The sequence below is a fragment of the Pelodiscus sinensis genome, chromosome 2 (assembly GCF_052426305.1).
Source record: "Pelodiscus sinensis isolate ZL-2025 chromosome 2, ASM5242630v1, whole genome shotgun sequence".
Lineage (NCBI taxonomy): Eukaryota > Metazoa > Chordata > Testudines > Trionychidae > Pelodiscus > Pelodiscus sinensis.
This window is the reverse complement of record NC_143053.1, coordinates 197,642,485-197,663,333: the sequence shown is the minus strand read 5'-3', so window position 1 is coordinate 197,663,333 and position 20,849 is coordinate 197,642,485. Positions and strand designations below refer to the sequence as shown.

At 44.3% G+C, this 20,849-nt stretch overlaps 1 protein-coding gene across 1 annotated transcript in view; it reads right to left on the bottom strand.

Annotated features, from left to right (window-relative positions):
* Positions 1–18,464, bottom strand: part of CPVL (carboxypeptidase vitellogenic like) — a 116,437-nt gene extending 97,973 nt beyond the window's left edge. Inside the window, exons 1-2 of the mRNA XM_075922149.2 lie at positions 18,331–18,464; positions 9,389–9,707 (exon numbers count right to left, since the gene is read on the bottom strand). The gene's annotated coding sequence lies outside the window, so the exon portion shown is untranslated. The remainder of the gene's footprint in view (positions 1–9,388; positions 9,708–18,330) is intronic.
* Between the last annotated feature and the right edge of the window lie 2,385 nt (positions 18,465–20,849).

Below are 20,849 nucleotides of genomic sequence, written 5' to 3'. Positions count from 1 at the left end.
CCGTTACAAAAAAATATACTTATTCATGCAAACACATCAAATTTATTCTGCACATGGATGGAAAAAATCAGAAGGAACATTACTGCCCGGTCATTAACCTGCGCTAGCCCTCACTTCCTATCTGCATGCAGTGTCCTTGAGATAATCCAGTGAGCAATGTGGGCAGGAGAGCAAGGGAGCAAGCAATGACGGCAGGGCCCTGGGAGAAGAGGCAGAGCAGGAATAGGCCTGGGAAGAGGCAGAGCAGAGTGTGAGGCCTCAGGGATCTGCCATCTTTCTAATTGCTGCAATCTCCTACTCTACTGGGATGCTATAAAAAAATCAATATACAAGAACTTTGCCATCTCCATACCCAACCTTTGCATTTATCTTTTAACTGGTTGCATGCATGTGGTGTGGATTTTTATCAACAACCAGCAAGCTGTTCAAGACAGATGAGTCTCAGTAAGTGCCACCTCTAGACAAGAGCATACCTCAAACAAGTAGTTGCTAGGGTCCAAACCAACTATTTAAAGATCTCTGTAAGAAACTAGGAATGTCAAAAATAAAGATGAGGTGACAGCTCACAGTGATGTTTAAGCAGCGAGCCTAATTCCAGTCCTTTATAAAAAAAGATGTTCTTTTCAAATGTAAGAAAATTAAAGCGTTCAGTAAAATTGATTATCTTTTCAGTGACAAATCCCTCCAGAAGTAAGTTGAAATACTCTGACGGAACAAATTTATTTTAGGCCAAATTCTTCAAAGCAGAGCAGTGAATTGCAAAGCAACTGCAACTTATGACCCACCCTCAAAGCCAGGACGCTAGCCCGTGGGCCACATCCAGATCCTGGCTTACTTTGATCCAGCTGGCAGCAAGGCTGCAGCAGTGCGAGTCAGCACTCGTGCTCCAGCTGCATGGCAAGTCTCCGAGCCTCTGCCCCCCAACCCGGGGCTGGCAGATGAGCACCTGCCTGCATTGACCCCAAGCTGAGTGTGAGTGAGGCTCAGCTGCTCCCAGCCCCTGCTTCAAAGCTGTCCTCACCAGTCAAAAGAAGATCACTGCAATGTAACAATGGCCACTTTTGTGGAATGTAGCAGACGGAGGGGCTCTTGGAGCCTCTTACCCCTATACCTACAAACCCCTACGGGAAGTGTGTCAGGGAGAAGTGGGGTGTTACTGCAGGAGAGTAAGAATGTCCTTCCACCGTGATCCTCTGCTGCATCTTCAGCCTCTGGAGGCCCTTGCTGCCCAAGTGAGAGCAGCCCTGTACTGAACAGCAGACGGCTCAGGAGGGTGTAAAAATGAGCTTTAAACCAGATTTGCACATGCACGCATGCACACACACTCTCCATTACCACTGCCTTGTGCAGTTGAATTATGCCCCAGGTCCTGCCCATTGATTTGGAAATTGTCTCGTTATACAGGACCCAATGGTACAGATGGTTTTAATGCTTCCAGTGTATTTTAGTGGTAATGCACAGTTCCTGTTTCCTTTTGTATTGGTATTCCTAGTTCCCATATAGCAGCCAGAATACAGCCATTCTTCCTGATCATTATTCAATGACTTATTATGGGTGGATTGTGAGCACAGTGCTTAAAAACAAAACTAAGTATTTATCTGAGCCTTTCCCAGTTCAGCAGCCTAGCACATAATGGAAGCTAGACACGAAACAGGGAGGTAGAGGTTTCCTTGAACTTTTCCACTATTTAGCAATGTGCAAGAATATCCCAGTTACATAGTTCAGTAGAAACAAGATTATTGTAAGGCCTAGAATGTGAGACAAATTTAAAAGATGGAACTGAAAGTAACGTGTTAAAGTTAAACCTTACACTTTCACTAGGAGAAACATACTTCTTACACCTTCATAAAGTCAGTCGACCACTGCCTCACATTGGAAGTTATTTCCTTTTCTGGACTCAACGAGAGAGACAATGTTATCCAATCTTGGGGAATGGAGACTGTAGTAAAAAGACAACCTTGGGGACCGGGCAGGATGCCATTTCATTCTTCAGATACTGATTCAATTTTGTACAGTGCAATACAGCCAAGCCAGTGTATCGTTGACAGCTAAACAAATTCTGCAGTGCTCTTGGAGCAGTACTCTAGAAATTGTGGTAGCTTCATAAAAAAAATTTAATTAAAAAAAACACTAGTCAAAATAATGCTCATCCTACTAGGGATGTAAGCGACTAATCGACAGCTCCCTCCAGCGGGGGAGGGGGAGATGAGGAGAAGGTGCAGGGGGGAGCCAGCTTAAAAGCCAGTTCCCCCAACTCCAGCTCTGTGGGAGGGGGAAGAGGCACAGCGTTCCACCTTCAAAATATACAAGAGTCCTATCGACTATTCAATTAGTTAATTAATCAAAATTTAACATCCCTACCCCTTTGGAGATTTGGGCACTTAGAAAAGTGACCCATGGGATTTTCAAAGGCATTTGCAGAACAATCTAGCAATCCTTAGGGCAGGGCTGGTTTTTTGTTCTGTGTTTACACAGTGCTTAACAGTAAGCCTATGACTGGAGCACCAAGTCAACATGAAATACAAATATATGATATTACATATTACAGGCAGTCCCCGACTTACACGGATCCGACTTATGTCGGATCCGCAGTTACGAACGGGGCTCCCCCGGAGGACACGGACTGCGGGACCTCGCAGTCCTGCCGCCCGTGTACTCCGGGGCTTTCTCCGCGTCTCCCTGGTCTGCAGACCAGGAAGACGCGGAGCAAAGCCACGGGGGGGCTCGGGCAGCGATGTGATGTAATGTAACGTTATGTGATGTGATGTAATATTAAGCGTGTCCGGTATTTTTGTAGAAACCATCTGGCAACCCTATTAATAATATTTAAATTAAGTACAAAATATTAATAAGTGCATGCTTGTTGCCAAGTTTTTAAGAAGGGCAAATCACTAAACTGGTGGAGATCACTTACTAGGCACCTGGAACCAGAATTTGTCTTTGTACTAAACAAGTTTTTGACAGCAGGAGCCTCTTCTGCAGCTACAGAAAACATTTTCTTCATTTCAGCTTATTCAACTAATTAGTTCATTCAAAGATGAGACACAACTGGAAGTTGAAAAAGCAGGAAAGCTGGATTTGCTTTTCCTAGCTATGATAAAAAGCTAGGTGAGAGAAGGTAAGAGGGATACTGGTTCTAGTGAATTGGTTCAATTCACTAACTATAGATCATACTTTACTTATTTTAGTAAATCAGTTTTAGAAATAATACATGTTTTGATAAGTAAAAAGTTTATGTATGCAGCATACTTAAGATAAAAAATTTGAATTCTATTTGGTCATTTTTGATAGACTTTGAATTTGTATGCGGATAAAGTGTACACAAATTACAAGTTTAAAAAAAATCTAAGAAAATCATGAGCCATTTTCTAATAGAATAAATGTAAAAGAATCTGAATAAATATATATTAATCTCCATAAGTGCTTAAATAATTGTGTAAAATAGCATGTCCTGATGGTTTTCAATAAGAAGCCATAAATGTAAAAGAATAAAATCATGTCACCAAAATAGGAAATGAAGTGAATGAAGACAGAGGAGGAGAGGAAGAGATAACAAGATTAAGGGAGAAAAAACAGAAGGAAAAGAGCTGCCATCCTTCATCTTGCAGCATGGAGTTGCTGCTTCCAGAGAAGCCATATGGCATGGAAGCAGCAAGAAAGCCAGTTTTCCCATGATCAAAGTCCATTCTTTTTTATCACTTTGTGATTTAAAAAAGTGAATTAAATTTACTTCTCAAGTAAGGACCAAGATTTTGCCCCTCTAACAATCCATAATACTGCTGCTGCCTTACTACATGTGCAGTCCCACAGACTGATTGCAAGGAGCTATTTGCAGAGCAAAGCTATTTGCAGAGCACTATGACAGAACGGCAGAATCTAATCCTAGGAATTTTAACATTTTTCCCCCAGCAGTGGATCTATGACTCTACCTACTATTCCAATTCCACAAACTACACTGATTTTATAGTTTAGGGAGGTAATAGTGTAGTCAATTAACTAACATATAGGTTAATGTTATAGACTACACACATCCTCCCCCCTCCCCGCCAGTACTTTTTTAGCAGGCTGGCCAGCAGCCTGGTTCAGTCCTTACTTGTGTCAGGTCCAGGACCTAGCCTCACTACAGCTCTGAATTTAAAGTGTATTACTAGGCAGACAGGCAGGCAGCCCAATTCAGTTCTGGCTCATACTGTAACTGCATCAGAGGCAGCAGTGCAGGGCAACAGGCAGCCGGTCCGCAAGAGGAGCTGGTTTTTAAACTGGCTCCCCTTGTGGACCAGCTCCTGCCTGGCACCCCACACTGCTGCCTCTGATACACAGGCAACAGCACAGAGTGGCAGGGGACTCCTTGGAAGTGGGGTCGGAGAGCACTGGCTGTCGACCCTGCCTCCAGGGACTATAGAATAGTCGAGTAACTGATAAGAATTCAAGAGGTTACTCGACTATTCAATTAACCGATATTTAACAACCCTATTATAGCTTCAAGGGGTAGCCAAGTTAGTCTGTACAGGATAAACTTAAAAAACAACAAAAGGTCTAGTAGCACTTTATAAACTAACAATACATGTAGATGGAATCATGAGCTTTTGTGGGTACAGCCCACTTCTTCAAACCCTGGTCAGCTGAATCTCAGCAATGGTGGCACTACATCAGCATTTTGGAAGGACCAATTAATTGACTGCCAGCAGTGCCTTTCAATTCCTTTGCTGTGGCCTTCCTTGAAGTGCTGGTGCCTTCCTTGAAATGCTATTGCCTGCTTTGGAACCCTTGCTGGAAACAAAGCCTGGGGAAGCCGGCAGTGGAGCAGCCCAGGCACGCCTGGGCTGCCCCGCTGCCTGAGCTCCCCCCCCCCCGCAGCTTTGCAAAGCCTCGGGGGAAGCCGGCAGCGGGACAGCCCAGGCGCCCCATGGCTGTCCCGCTGCTGGCGTCCTCAGAGGCTTTGCTCCCCGTCTCCCTGGTCTGCTGGTCTCCAGCAGACCAGGGAGACTGGGAGCAAAGCCGCAGAGGACCCAGGCGGCGGGACCGCGGTGCGTCTCGGTCCGCCGCCCGCGTCTTCCTGGTCTGCTGGGGTGGGGGGGCGCAACTAGTACGCCTCCCCCCCAGCAGACTAGGCTTTTCTCCGGACGCCTGTGGCAGAGCAGCTGGGGCGCTGCCGGTTGGTCCCGCAGCGCTGCTCTGGGCGCTACTGGACCAACCCGGCAGCACCCCAGCTGCTCTGCCCCAGGCGTCCTGATTCAGCCGCTGCTGGTCACTTTCAGCAGCGGCTGAATCAGGACACCTGGGGCAGAGCAGATGGGGTGCTGCTGGGTTGGTCCAGTAGCGCCGAGGAGCGGCGCTACTGGAGCAACCCAGCAGCACCCCAGCTGCTCTGCCCCAGGCGTCCCCAAGTCAGCTGCTGCTGAAACTGACCAGCGCTGACTACAGGAAGCCCGAGGCAGAGTTGCTCTGCCCCAGGCTTCTTGGAATCAGCTGCTGATCAGTTTCAGCAGCAGCTGACTTGGGGACGCTTGGGGTTCTTAAATTGATTCTGTATGTAAGTCGGAACTGGCGGTCAGTTTCAGCAGCGGCTGAATCTGGATGCCAGTTCCGACTTACATACAGATTCAACTTAAGAACAAACCTACAGACCCTATCTTGTACGTAACCCGGGGACTGCCTGTATAGGTCTCTTCTAGATGACAGAAGTTCTACACCATTAAGTCTAAAGCTAAGTTTGACACACATTAAGTGCTAAAAGGGTGCATGGGGCATTGTTGTGTATAGGTGAGTTATATCAAACAAGTAATAGAGTCCATATTCCACTTCTTAAAATCATAAGGTGTTCTGCTTATTATTGTATGCATAATTAACTTGCCATTCTTTGTATCTACAGAGTGGAATAGGTGGATCTTCTGTGAGGAAGTAGAAAATGAGAATTTGGCACATGAGGATGTTCCAGTTGTACAGCATAAATGTGAAAGGAGCCTCATGAAGTTAAGAGTGGGCAACGGGGAAAAAAAGTAAGGGAGAGGTCAGGAGAGAATTTGGGTAAGTTGTTAACATCACGACATGTGGCAAAAGGGTAATGCAGAGATGAAGTATTTGGAATTAAAGAGGAGTGTCTTGAAGGCATATGGCATAGAACTGGGATGACTGTGAATATATTTTACTTTGATTCACTTCAACGGCAGAATTCTTGCAAGAAATTGATTTACAGACCTTCAGACCGTCCATGCCACAATAGTTTGATGTAATAGCCTTTGATTTACCATACAAATAGATATTCATTATTTAATCTGCTAGTAAAAAAAACAACTTCTCAGAAGGGATACTGCACAATGAAAAATGGAAAAACATGTTCCACTGGCATCAATTTATGCTCACCACTTTAATGCTGTTCTATTCATTTACAAGCAGAGTTCTAAATTACAGAGTTCAGTTTATAAAATGAAATTGGAATATAATTCAACCCACAACTCTGACGTTTTATAGCACTTCAAAGCAATCTCAAAGTTACTTCTCAGAGGCAAACAAGTATTCAAATTCCCATCATGCACATTCACTGGGGCAAACAATGCTACTAATCATTTAAGGGAAGGATGATTTTGTGGCACATGACTAAGAGACAGCAGCAGTATGGGCTATATACACAACTGAATCCCATACTTTCTGGATGACAACAGGTAATTCATTTACTCCATAGTTCTCTTTCCCAATCTGTAAAGATAAATTATCTGTGTCGTGTTAAAGCTGAATGTTTAATTCACAGTGACAACCATTGCAAACAAACCAGGTCTTAACCCAAATTATGAACCAGAGATCTTCAAAGATTAGAAGATCCATGGAATAAACACAGTTGGTCAGATATTCAGTAAGGAAAATTTTTCACACTTATTTAGAGATCAAAACTAACTTTAACTATCCCCCACTCCCCTAGTACCAGTGCTTTTAAAACAGTCACTATGTTTCTCAACTTCCTAAAAACCTGTTTTTATACAGAAAGCTAACTCCAACAGAAGGGATGGCTTCTGGTGAATTAGGAAACAAACAAAAAATTTTGCAAGACAGTTTTCCTAACAAAAAAGCATCCATATATGACACACTGGGAAAAGGATGCAATAGACAGAAAAGATACACTAGAAGAAAGGGAATTCATCTGTAAAAGTGGGCCTGCATCATCAGTCAGTAGCACTTTAAAAAGAAAAATTCTTTAAGATAATGTTTCAACGGTGCCTCACACAAGACAGGTTAAAAAATGAAAATAAACTGAATGTGAAAAAGTGTTGAAGAAATTGTGGTGAAAAAGGAGATTTTATGTACCTATGACTAGACATGTCCTCCAAAATAAAATACAGTAAAACTCCAGTGGTCTGGCATCCAGTGGTCCGGCACCATCTGGAACCCGGAAGTGCTCCAGGCAGCCGGACAATTGGAGCTGCTCTGCCCCCAGCTTCCCCGATTCAGCCGCTGCTGAAACTGACCAACGGCTTACTCGGGGAAGCCGGGGGCAGAGCAGCTGGGGTGCTGCCAGGTTGGTCCCGTAGCGTCGCCCCTCGGCACTGTGGAACCAACCCAGCAGCACCCCAGCTGCTCTGCCCCGGGCTTCCCGGAGTCAGCTGCTTGTCAGTTTCAGCAGCGGCTGACTTGGGGACGCCTGGGGCAGAGCAGCTCTGGTGCTGCTGGGCTGGTCCCTCAGCGCCGAGGGGCGCATCCCCCAACTCCACCCCAGACTCCTCATAGCCCCCCCTTCCTATAGTCCATCATATTTGATAATCCGGCACCTAAAGGTGCCGGATTATCGGAAGTTTACTGTATTGGGATTTAATCTATAAGCAATAGTACATATCATTCATTAGTCATTTCTTACCAAATGACTTTAGTAATCCTCCCAGGGCTTCTTAGTGGAAATGATCACAAATGAGGAAATGAAGAATCAATCTCTCATCTGGTATCTGCCTGATTATTGGTTCAAAAATATGAGAGATTGTGGTTACAGAAAAATTAACACACCAATTACATACCACTGAAACAGAGGACAGCTAGATACATAGAAATCTGGTTACCTTTTATTCAGTACTCAGGTATTCATCTGCCCCCCCAAAAAAACCCAAACCAGCATGCATCTCCAATGTTTACTATTAACATCTGACAGACATAATGGCATGTTAAGTATTTATGTATGTATGTATGTATGTATATATAGAGATGCCACTCAACTTAATAAAACATGAAGGTGTTGGAAATGACAAAGATTTTGTAATAAGCTTGCTTTGTAAACCTGAAACACCTTGTTAAATCTAGTGCTTCTGTGTAACTTCTCTTTAAACAAAAGAGAACAATTGTAATGATTATTTTGTTTTGATATTTACATGGCAAGGCTATGTAAATTTGTTAAAACTTCCTACATAAACAGTTAAAGAAAAGCTAAATATTTGCAATGCATTGAGACTCTCTGGTGTTTACTAGTCCTTTCTAGTTACCTCAGAATTATGTAATGCACTAAAACAGTTACAATAAGAAAACATATGAAAAGTGCATATTTCCAATAAATACTAAAAGCAAACAAAAGAGTTTAAAGAACTACAGGTGTCACTTAATTTGAAAGCCTTTCACTTTGAGATTTAGTGTATTAAATAGACACATTATGTTGCTTTTTACTTATAGGCAAGCTAGGAAAGTGTTACTACACTACCACTAATACAAGCAGACAGCGAAAATGCCATGTTTCAGTGTATGCTTGAGAACTTGATTATGCTTGATGGTCAATCTAACCCCTGTACAAGTCTCAAATGTACAATAAAAAAACATCACTGACTTTTGGAGCCCAGAGTTAAAAAACAAACAAACAAAATTGGAGTTGGTTATAAATTAAGTACATTTGGTGGACACAAATGATACTCTAGATTATAATACATTCGCCTTCTTGCATTTCAGTTTAAGTCCTCTCTTGCAAAATATTCCTACACACAGTCCTTTGCTTTGTCAAACAGCTTTAACATGACAGTGCACATGCACCTAAAGAGCAGCGAAACTATATTTGCAAAATATAATTATTTTAAGCCATTATAAGTTCTGTACAATACTTTAGAATGGCTTAGCATTCCATTTTGCTTGGCAAAGACTCATGACCCCTTCAGCAAATAATAAAATCAATCGCTCTTACTAGCAACTATCAAAACACACATGGAGCCAAAATATTTTGTTGAATAAGTTACTCAGTCACAGCACCCAAAAATCATTAATAGACAGAACCACAGAGATTCTTATCTGCAGCTGCACAATTCATAAAAAGCATTTAAAATAATCAGTTATATATTGCAACATTTTGTGGCTACTCTTGGTTTATGGGCTCAGCATATAAACAGCTTATCCAAAACAACAATGAAGGATATCAAAAATAAATTCTTACCTGTTAATCTGATTACCCCAATTCTTGCTTTACAAGTCCCAACAAGCAGGAATTTCTTCACAGTATTCACAGCAATTGGGTGGAGCTACTTGTTAATCACAGCATTCAAAACTTTTCTTCATAGGGCAGCAGTCCTTTCAAAGAAACTGGTTAAGCAATAACCAGATAAGGTGCTTGCTCAGCTCCACAGAGAATGCTAGCTGCACATACCCATAGAATGGCAATGGAAGGAACCAGCAATCCAGTAGGTTCAGAAGCTTCTCAGATGCTCTCTTTCTCAAGGAGTGAATTCTTCTAGATCAGATGTGTCTCTTATCTCCTGAATAGGAAAATGTTAATAAACCACTCATTTTATGTTTTTTTAAAATGGCTAGATAGATTCCTTTTCAGATAGTTGCATGACTTTTTTATACCATATTCTGAATTTTCCTCTTTAAAAAAAACATTTGGGCACAACATTGGTAGTAAAACTTCTCAAGAAGAATGACAGTGCCAAATCAGCCAGAAATGTTGTCACAATGCTTTATGTCACCTTTTCTTTGTAGAAAATTAGGTCTCTAGTCACTTGTCTCAGCAGATATAGGACTTCAAAACGATACAGGACTTTGATCACAATTGGCTACACAAACAACAGGTAGAGATGAATGGGAATTGAATACAAGTCCCGAAAATTACTCTAATACAATAGCCAATCATACAGAAATTTGCAATTAGGTTCCATTATCTACTATATATTTGAGAGTTTGCCTGTCTAGGTGTGTATGTGTCTGTCTATATGTTCAAGAACTCCTCCTAAACAGTGAGAGCTAGAACCATCAAACTTGGTATGTAGTTTCCTCTTATCAGAACTTAAACCAGAGATGGGCGATAAAACAGCAGCAGTTTTCCAGGATTAGCCCCTGGTGGGTCATCGCCACATTATTTACCTGCGCCTCCACAGGTACCAGCGATTGCAGCACCCTTTCGCCACGGATCACTGTTTCCAGCCAACAGAAGCTGTGGGAAGCAGCACAGACTGGGACATTGACTCCTGGAGCTCCCATTGGCTAGGAACGGCGATCCACAGCCAATAGGAGCTGCACTCGCTTGTACCTGTGGAGGCGCAGGTAAAGAGAGCAGTGGCAGCCCAACAGCGGCTAATCCTGGTGGACTGGATCCAGCCTGCGAGCTGATATTTGCTCACCCCATCTTAAACCAAGATTAGGGTTTGGTTGTGCCAGGAAAATGGGATGTGCCCCGAATCAAATTGCTTCTCATAAAACCATACAGAAAAGAGACAGAATTACCAGGCAGGTGAAAGGGACTAAATAGGGGCACACATGCCCCCCCCCCCCCCCGCCAGGAGTGTCCAAGCCTCGAGCCTCCCACCCCTCATGTGCCCTTTAGGGAGAATGCGGGGGGAAGGGGACTCCACCTCCAGATTTGTTCAGGGATGTTGCTGGCCATTTCTTTTCATCAGGGAGACAGAAGGAAGTACGCAGCTTTCAGCATGCCTCACTGGCTGGGGGGCTCAGGGGGCAGACGAACCTGGACCTGCACCTCTCCCCTGGCTCCATGGCTGCTGCAGCTCCAGAAGACACAGAGGTACTTCTCTCCTTGTCCCAACCTGCTGCAGTGAGAGGGCTGGAGTAGTCCTCTCTCTCCCCAGGGCAGCCTGCATACTGAACCCCTCCATCCCCATCCCCACCTCAGAGAAATGATTTAAATGAAGCTTATGCATTTCATTTTATTTTCCAAAGAATAAAAATGGATTGAGTTAAGGACTTGAGTAACACAGGGTAAATCTTCAAGTAAGATTTATATTTAGATATACATCCCTATGACTATGAAAATTGGTTTGGCCTCAGAGTTACATTTACTCTGCAAGCTAAATATGCAGGACACTTGTTATTTTAAATGGAAACATGTTAAGAATTTAAATTCATTTCTTTAAATGAAGATCAATAATAAAAATGTTATCACAATTTCTTTCTGTTCCTCTAGCACCAAAATTGCTTATTACCCATTCAAACTTTCCACAGTTATATTTCTTTCAACTCAAGCATAGGTCATCTATGGAGGTTATGACTAGTGTTGGGCAAAATTTCTCAGCCAAAACTTCTTACTGTAAAATGCATTCAGATCAACTGGAACATTTCAGAAATTGATGTCAATTTTGACAAATTATTTGAAAGAAAAGAAAAAACATTAGGAAACTTCTAAGTGGGGGTTCATTTTGACAACCATTTTTGGGGCTAGATTCACAACCCCAAGGAGAAGGTGATTGTAGTGGTGCCGCACCACTCAACCCCTTTTACTTAGGAAGGGCACTCAGTCACCCGGGATGTGGAAGACCCAGAACTGAATCGCCCTCTGGAGTGAGGACTGGAATCCAGGTTTTGCTCTTTCCCATCTCAGGTGAGTGTCCTTATCACTGGGCTATAGGGAAGTGGTGGGCAACCTGCAGCCCCCCCCCCCCCCCCATCTGCTGTTTGTGGCTATTCAAGCTCTGTGAGGGAGGGGAAGGAGTAAGGACAGAGTGCAAGTCAGCAGATTTATGGCACTCTAAGCGCTGGGAGGGAGAGAGAGGAGCAGGAAGTGTGGGATCAAATGCACAAGAGATATGAGGAGAGGGGCAGAAAGGAGTGAATGGGCCGCAAGTGGAACCCCAGGTTGCCCACCACTGGATTTCAATCATGCAGCCCACTGAGACAAAGGAGGGCCACCCACTAGTCTTGGTTGCCCATTGCATCTATAAGGTTTTTGGGAGTGGGATTCTCAGGCTCACCAGTTAAAGTTCATTGGGGAATGGAAAAGAATGAGAGAGAATGCCTTTATAGCCTGTTGGTTAGGGGACTTCCAGTCCCTAGTCCAATCAGTATTTACAAAGGTGGAACAGATTCAAGAGAAGAGACGGACCCATGGCCTACAGATTAGTGATTACAGCACTCACCTGAAAGAGGAGAAACCAGGGCCCAAGTCCCTGCTTGTGGGCAGGGATTCACACCTGGTCTTCCCACATCCCAAATGGCATCACTACCTTGGTTTTGTGAATGAAGCATTTTGCTTTTATTTAAAAAACAGTTATAAATAGCCAAAAATTAAAAAGACATTTCATTTGTGAAGCAAAATGTTTTGTTAAAAAACAAACAACAATCCCAAAACATTCAGTTCAGATCATCAACCTGAAAGAGAAACTTTTGGAAATGCAAACAAACCAGTCAGTTATTTGCACCTCTAGTTATATGACTAAACAATTAGACATTCTAATGCATTTAATGCTAGTGTTAAGATGCTATTTAAGGAGTAATTTGCCCCCTGGTGGTTGGTCAGTATTTCTTATTCACTATTTAGAATTACACTTTCATGCCTGTGAAATCACTATTTTTTGTTCTGCAACATCTTTCACCTGCCCCTCAAACATCAATTTACTTGTTTTCTAATTAGTTGCTTCAGTTCAGTCACCCAAAGTTTTGGGGGAGTATATTAAACTTTGGCTCAGTTTACACACAAATTGCACTGATACCTCAACTGATTTCTAAATGGATTTAGGTAAAATTCAGTAAGGTCTGGGGAGCCCTAAAGTTGCCAGCAGCCCAATAGCCGGGGAAGGCTTCCTCTGGTGGGCACAGACAAGACTCTCAAGATCTAAGCAAGTGGTAGTTCTGTCAGGTAACCCCAAAAAATGTTGCAGTTAGAGACTGAGAAAAACATCTGATGGTTTAAAAGAGTCTTTAGATGTTGAGGCTGTCTCCCCACTAGGGATGTTAAAATGTGTTTATTTTTGTAAACGTGTCATTGCTGAAATTTTAATCGGTGACACATTTACGTACGGGGTGGAGCAAGCAGGAGCCATTGTTCACAGGAATCCAGCTGTATCACAGGCAGCAGTACAGGGACAGGCAGCTCTGCAGGAGACAGTGCTCGGGGCCAGCTCCCCACTCCATCTCTCCCTCCCCCACCCCCTCTGATACAGAGGCAGTGGCAGGGGGGCTACACGTAACTGTCAGGGTTAACCAATAAGCCTAGGTTCATTAGTTAACCATGTAACACGTTCACATCTCTACCCCCACTGTGCTCTCTTCCTATCTGTGAGCTTCTAATACAATGACTCTCTTCCCTCACCTGTCACCGTATGGGGTGCTTTCTGAACAGCTAAGCTCTCTGCCCCATAAAGACACACTGGTCCTTTTTTAGCTTGGATGAGCTAATGAGAATCCCCTAACAGCATGAATAGTAACTTATTCTGCATCTTCACACAGGATTTAGGCTAGATCTTGGAGTAGCTGAACAGAGGAGCTTACACAGCCTTCTAGGAACCCCCAGTCTATTATGACAAGTATATGATGCCCTACCTGAACACAAAGGACATCTACTTCAGGCCTGTCCTGGTGCCCCAGATAGCTCTGTAAGAAGTTACATTTTGTCCCCAACTAAGCTGCTGAAATATACAGAAGACTGCCAAATTGCCCGTTTGCCTCAGCAACCACCTAACATCAGGCCAGCCCCAGGTTGTCACCCTACTCAAAAAGTAATGGGTCCAGCTGCCCTGGGGGGAAAAAAACAGAAATGTGTGCGTTTAAGTAAGTAAATCTATGTGTTTAGTGATTATTGATCGTATCTCACTATCAAACTGAAAGTGATTTGCCCAAGGGCACACCAGGCAGCTGTGACAGGGTCAAAAATAGATCGCCTTAGCCTGGCAATATGAATTTAATAACAAGGTCATCTTTCCACCCATGTCACCCTAAGAAACTCATAAAAAAAACCAAGCTTCCATACAAACTGCCTCATGAGTGGACTTTACAAAAATTAGACAAGCCACTTACAATGCTCACTTCACTTCCCTACGGAAGAAAAAGAACAATTAACTATCCATGCCACAGAGTACTACAACTCTGGTATCCTCAACTAACCTAATAACATTGTCAAACTATCCAACCACACTCAGCAGTAAAGTCTGTCCCATCTCGGGGACTCTCCTTCTGTCCCATCACCCCCTCACATGATTCAGTTCTGCAGTGACCTTGAAGCCTATTTTTGCCACCTCCGTCTGAAAGAATATTTCCAGCACTGAACATCACACTGACCCTCAGGATTCCCCCCACCAATCCCACAAGAGGAAGACCTCTTTGTGGACCCCTTCTGATGGTTGTAATGAGAGTCTGGATTTCTACATTGATTGCTTCCACACATGTGTAGAGACTGATATTGTGAGCAAACAACATCATGTAACACAATCTCAGCCATGTAGAACACAACACAACCTCAAAACCAACTCTAACATTATAATCAAAGAAGTTGACAAAGGGGAGCACTGTAGTCATCATGAACAGAACAGATTATGAACAGGAGACTGCCAGACAACTCACCAACACCACATTCTACTGACCTCTTCCCTCTAATCATACTGAGGAACACCAAAAGAAACTACACTATTAGCTCATGAAACTCCCTGCTACAACTTGAGACCAAATCTATACAAACCCCCAACTTCCCCCTCCAAATCCTTGACCAGGAGTATTTTATCCGCTACCCAAGATCTGTAAACCTGGAAATCCCTGATGCCCCATCATCTCAGGCATCCGCACACTTACAGCAGGATTATTTGGTTATGTTGACTCTTTCCTCAGACCTTATGCTCTTTACACCAATGTTCTACATGAGGTAAAGCCGTCAGGAACACTATCCTCAATGATGCCACAGCTCATCTAGTGGCTTAGTTATGTGACCTTGTCCTCACCCACAACTATTTCCAATTTGGGGACAATTTATATCTTCAAGTCAACAGCACTGCTATGGGCACCCACGTGGCCCCACAATATGCCAACATTTTTATTGCTGACCTCAAACATTTCCTCGGCTCTTAGTTCCATAGCACCCTTCCTCTACTTACGCTACATTGATGACATCTTCCTCATATGGGCCCACGGGAAGGAGACTCTGTTCAAATCCCTGTGGAATGCTTCAAATTTCCACCCCACCATCAACCTTACCCTAGACCAGTCCACACAGGAGATCCACTTCCTTGACACTGAAGTACCATTACATGGTGGCCACATTAACACCACCCTATACCGGAAACCTACTGATCGCTATGCTTACCTATATGCCTCTAGCTTCCATCCAAAACACATCACATGGTCAATTGTTTACAGGCATGCCCTAAGATACAACCAGATTTGTTCCAGTCCCACAGACAGAGACAAACACCTACAAGATCTTTATCAAGCCTCTTAAAACTGAAATACCCACTTGGGGAAGTGAAGAAACAGATTGAGGGAGATGAGTACCCAGGCATCTGCTTCTTCAAGACAGCCCTAACGAAGACAATAACAGAACATCACTGGTCATCATCTACAGCCCCCAAAGTAAACCCCTCCCGTGCATCACTGACAATCTACAACCTATCCTGGAAAATGACCCCTCACTCTCACAGGTTTTGGGGAACAGGCCAATCCTCACCTAAAGACAATCCCCTACTCTGAAGCAAATTCTTTCCAGAATCCACACATCACACCTCAGACACACTCACCCAGGAACCTACCTCTGCAATGAACCCCAATGCCAACTCTGTCTACATATCTATACAGTGACACCATCACGGGACCTAACCACATAAAACACAACATCAGAGGCTCATACAACTGCACATCCTCTCATGTGATATATGCCACCAAGTGCCAGCAGTGCCCCTCCGCCATGTATTTGGCCAAACTGGACAGTCTCTACAACAAAGGATAAATAGAGATAAGTCAGCTATCAGAAATGGTAACACATATAAACCTGTAGGGGAACATTTTAATTTGCCTGGGCACTCATCAATGGATTTAAAAGTAGCCATTCTTCTACAAAGGAATTTCACAAGCCAACTACAGAGAGAGTGTGAAGAATTGACCTTCACATGCAAATTTGACACTGTTTCCCAGGGCCTGAACAAAGACATTAACTGGACGACCTATTATAAAAATCAGCCTTCCTTACATTTAACTCTTCGTTGACATCAAAAGTTAAGTATGAGACGCTTCCAGCCCACTCAGCCTTATTAGCACTGCCACTACTATTGACAGGTACATTTTTTCCCTCTCCCTTCTGTTTCTGTTGTAAATTCTGATAATCCCTCTTTTTTCTCCACTCAAGTCCATCTGAAGTGGGTTTTGTCCCTGAAAGCTCATGACACTATATATATATCTGTTAGTCTCGAAGGTGCCACAGGACTATTCATTGTTTTTAAATGACTAACACGGCTACCTCTCTAATACTTATGTCACCATAAGGTTATGTGCACACTACACCCCACTTTAACAGCATGTAGACTATGCATAGCCCCTCGCAGTAGTGAAAAGCAGTCTGCACTCATCCTGCTGTGTGGCACTACACACAGATTACTGAAAGCATGGGGACGGGGGGGGGGGGGGGGAGGAGGGGGGGGCTTCAGTAGCAACCTTTTCCCTGCCAGATTGCTCCCTCAGGGCCAGAGCTTTTCCCTGCAACAGGAAAAGCCTCCAGTAGCTAGCAGAGTCTTTGCTGGCTGCTTCCCCACATCCAGTACCTTTCCTCGCTTCCTTCCAGAGAGCAAAGCTTCAGTAGCAGCAAGGCAGTGGGACACTGCACTGCTAAAGACAGCAGCGTAGCTAGGAACAGGAAGGGAAGAAGGGACAGGAAGATATGTATTTGGGTACATGTCCACAAGGGCCAGGCATTTCTCTACAGGCCTAGGTAGTGGCTCACTCTCTATACTGCTCCTTAAACACAATGGGGGGGGAGGGGAGTGAAGCAAGCCCGTACACAGGAGAGGTGCGAATGGTGCGAAAGCACCTCCCAAAGTAGGGATGTTAAATTTTGATTAATCTGCTAATCAAGCAGTCAAAGGAATTTCCATCAACTACTTGATTAGTCGATAAGGGGGGTGCTCACTATCCCACTGCGCCCCTCCTGAAATGTACAGGAGCCACCTGTGGTTCTTGTATATTTCAAAGGGAGAAAGGCAACTGGTTTGGCTGCCTCTCTGCCTTTGAATTGTACAAGAGCCGCTGCAGCTCTTGTACATTTCAAAAGGAGAGGAGCAGCAGTGGGACAGGCATGAGCAGGACTGTTTCAATCCCTGCTCCTGCTATTTCCTCACTGCCCCCTCCCAAGACAGTGCAGGGGGGGGGGAGGAAGGCTTTTAAACTGGCTTCCCCCCAGCACTGGCTCATGCTCTCCCCCCCTTGCTGCCTCTCTCTAATAAGAGGCAGCAAGGTAGGGGGGAAGCAACCAGTTGAGTCATACTAGACTACCTGATAAGCACTTGCTTATCCGGTAGTTGACCAGTTGCTTACATCCCTACCCCATAGTCCCCCAAAGTAAGCATGCTCCGGCTGGCCAGGGAAAGGCAGGAGCTGCGCACTGAGCCTCCCTGCCCCATGCTCTGTCTGGCCAGGGGAAGGCTGGGGCTGATTTCCCACTTACTTGGGGGACCATGGGGAGTGCATTCACACCCTTGCAGTCCACATTTACCACAAAAAAAAAGCATCCCTCCCCCCCACAGAAATTCCTGTATCCGGCCCTCGTGGCACAGCCCAGAACATCCTCCACACGCCACCCAAAGAAACCAAAGCCAGAAGTGCAGATGTAGCCTAAAGCTCGCTCCATTAGTGGACAAACTCATTTCCTGCCTCACGTTGTCCTGGCCCCTGGAAATCCCTCTAGTGGCAGCGCCGCCTGCCCTGCGCCTTCGCCTTCCTTCCCTGCCCATCCCTCTCTGCAAACCCGCTCTCCTGCACTCCCCTCCTATGGCAGCACCGCCATCCTTCCTCTTCCCCTTCTGCAGCCCCCCGCAGCGCTCCAGCCCCGGCACGGGCCCTGCAGAGCCCTCGGGAGACTCCCCTCCACCCGTGACGCGCAAGAAGGGTGCAAGCTCCGCTGCCGCTACCCCTTCCCCCGCGCGCAGAGCCACCGCGCTCCCATCCCGCAGCACTCACCAGTACCCGGGGGGAGGGGAGGGGGGGTAGATAAACCCCTGTCACATCTCGCGCATCTCGAGGACAGTCTCCGCCAATCACAGCCGGAACAACACCCTGTGGGCGGGACAAGGGCAGCAGCCGCCCCGCCAGCAGCGCCCCCTTTAAACAGCTGACTCCAACCTACCCCCGCGTCCTTGCAGGTTGAATCTAGCACGGACGCAGCACCCAATAGTCGCAATCACCAACTTTGCAATGAAACGGTGTATTTGCACCCCCCCCCCCATTGGAGCCGGGGCTGTAATTCAGCTGAATGCTGTGGGCGATGGTATTGGGGAATATGAGCTATTCTGCCCGGGGCTATTTATTTATGTTTTGCTACAACGTGGGAAAATGGAGGCCGGTTTGTTTTCAGCCTGGGCTTGGAAAAGTTATTCCCCAGTTTCTTCGTGCGTTGTTTTGCTAGGGGGCAGTCACGTCTCCTTTTTACTTCAAGGAATCTCATTGGAAGTAACTGTACAGCTGGTACGGTTTCACATATTTGAATTTTAAAAGAGCCATTAAAATCGTTGTAACCAAATTTTATGCTCACCATGAGACCAATTTTATTGAAAACGGCGGGGAGGGGGGAATTAAATTCGAGTTTACTTAACACTTAAATCTGCTCACCTTTTTTATTTCCCTCAGCTTGAAATATGAAAAAGAGTTTTCTCAGTTTCACTCTAGAGACTCGCTTTTGCTTACAGTGGCATACAAGCAAACTGGAGCTCTCAGCAGTTGAATGCTAACTCTTCTGAAATAAAAATTAAATATTTTATAGCATTTCACTTGAAGAAATGTAAGCTGCTTGCCAGGTGGCTAATGGAAGCCAAAAGACCACAATCTGTAGCTTTGGGATACCTCTTGGCAAATAACCACCTCAGCACCACCCACCTATTACCCAGAAACCTGAAAACTAAACACTCCCTTCCTGAGTACTCTTTAACAGGCAGAACTCGCCCCCCCCCCCCACACACACACACCCCACACACAAACTCAAGCACTACAAGACTTGAGGCTCACACAAGGAAATCTTTATTAGGTGAAGGGAACATAGTCACAAGCTTGGGAAAACACAGCAACAGAATATATATGCAAATAAAGAGTAAAATTAACACCTCCCTTCCTTAGTAACTTTGGCAGCAATCTATCTAACTCCCTTCCCTCCTACTAGTGAGAATGTGTCCTTGACAACCACACTTTACCCATTCAACAAACCTCACTCATAGTTGGGATCAGTGAGTGCCAGCAAAAAGTTTCTTTTTATAGGTCTGTCTCCATCCAAGAAACTGCTTGTCTGGCACCAACAACTGGCCCTGTTTAGTGATTCTGCTTTTTTAAGATGCTTTGTTAAGATGTCTAGTGGAAAGATAAAGCTTACCACTGCTGCAAATAGAGCTTTTGGAGGGTGAGTCTGAAAACTGTGGAAATCATTCCATGGGAACTAAGCATTATCACAGAACTCACCACTTTTGGTACAGATTTTCTTCTGCTGTGGCTTCACAAAAATAGGATAGAGTATCTGCTTCAAATGCCCAAATGTCCTCGGAAGTGTGGAGTAAGGCTTGACTTGATATGACAAACATCAAGCACTTTGCTTAACTCGTTCCTGAGGGATGCTTAGATGCTAAGGGGCAGGCAATATGATAAGAGCCCAAATTCAACACAATGTAAAAGATCATATCACATAGAAAAAGGAGGAAAATAAATGTACAGCTAATTTGAGATTCTGATCAGAACTGTCCTGATTACCCCATGTTACTATGTCTTATAGATTTACTGTCTACATTACAGCTCCACCGGCAATTACAAAACACACATGAGGCTTGTTATTTAGAAGGGAGTGACGAAAGTTATTCTCCCACGTGTATTTACTTTCCATCTTAGCACTGCAGCCACATGTGTTCAAACACAAACTCTTTTTCAGCATCTATTGTATTTTAAGACAGAGTATTTCAGGGTCACAGAACAAAATTAAATGGGAAAGGAACAGGGGAATGTTTAACAGCCACAACCCTTACTGTGGCTGAGATTTGTTTAGCTGTTGCTTGAAGGATACGTTTGGCAAGAATGGAAAGTTCAATGCTACTGATAGACATAAGAACCACACTTTTGTAAAACGTTTCCCTATCCCAATTCACTTACGGGATTTTCACTGCAGCTTCTTGAAAGTGTTGTTACATGTCAATAATAGCGCCTGTTTCACTGTGTGAGGAACACTGCTCTAAGGCATACTGAAAATAGACCACCTAAAAATTGCTGCAGTCTAGAGAGCATTACAATTACGGTGGGATAAATGCTTTGGCGAAAAGCAAGGTTGATAGTTTACATCTTGTTTTAAAACATTATTATGCTACTCAAAACAAAACAAAAAAACCTGGGAACAACAACAACTTGTTGCTCTGATTGAGAGTTTTGGTTGATGTAAGCTTCCTGTGATTGGACTGGATGGTTCTTGAGCATCCTGGACAACAACTAGGCTACATTTCTAAATCCACATT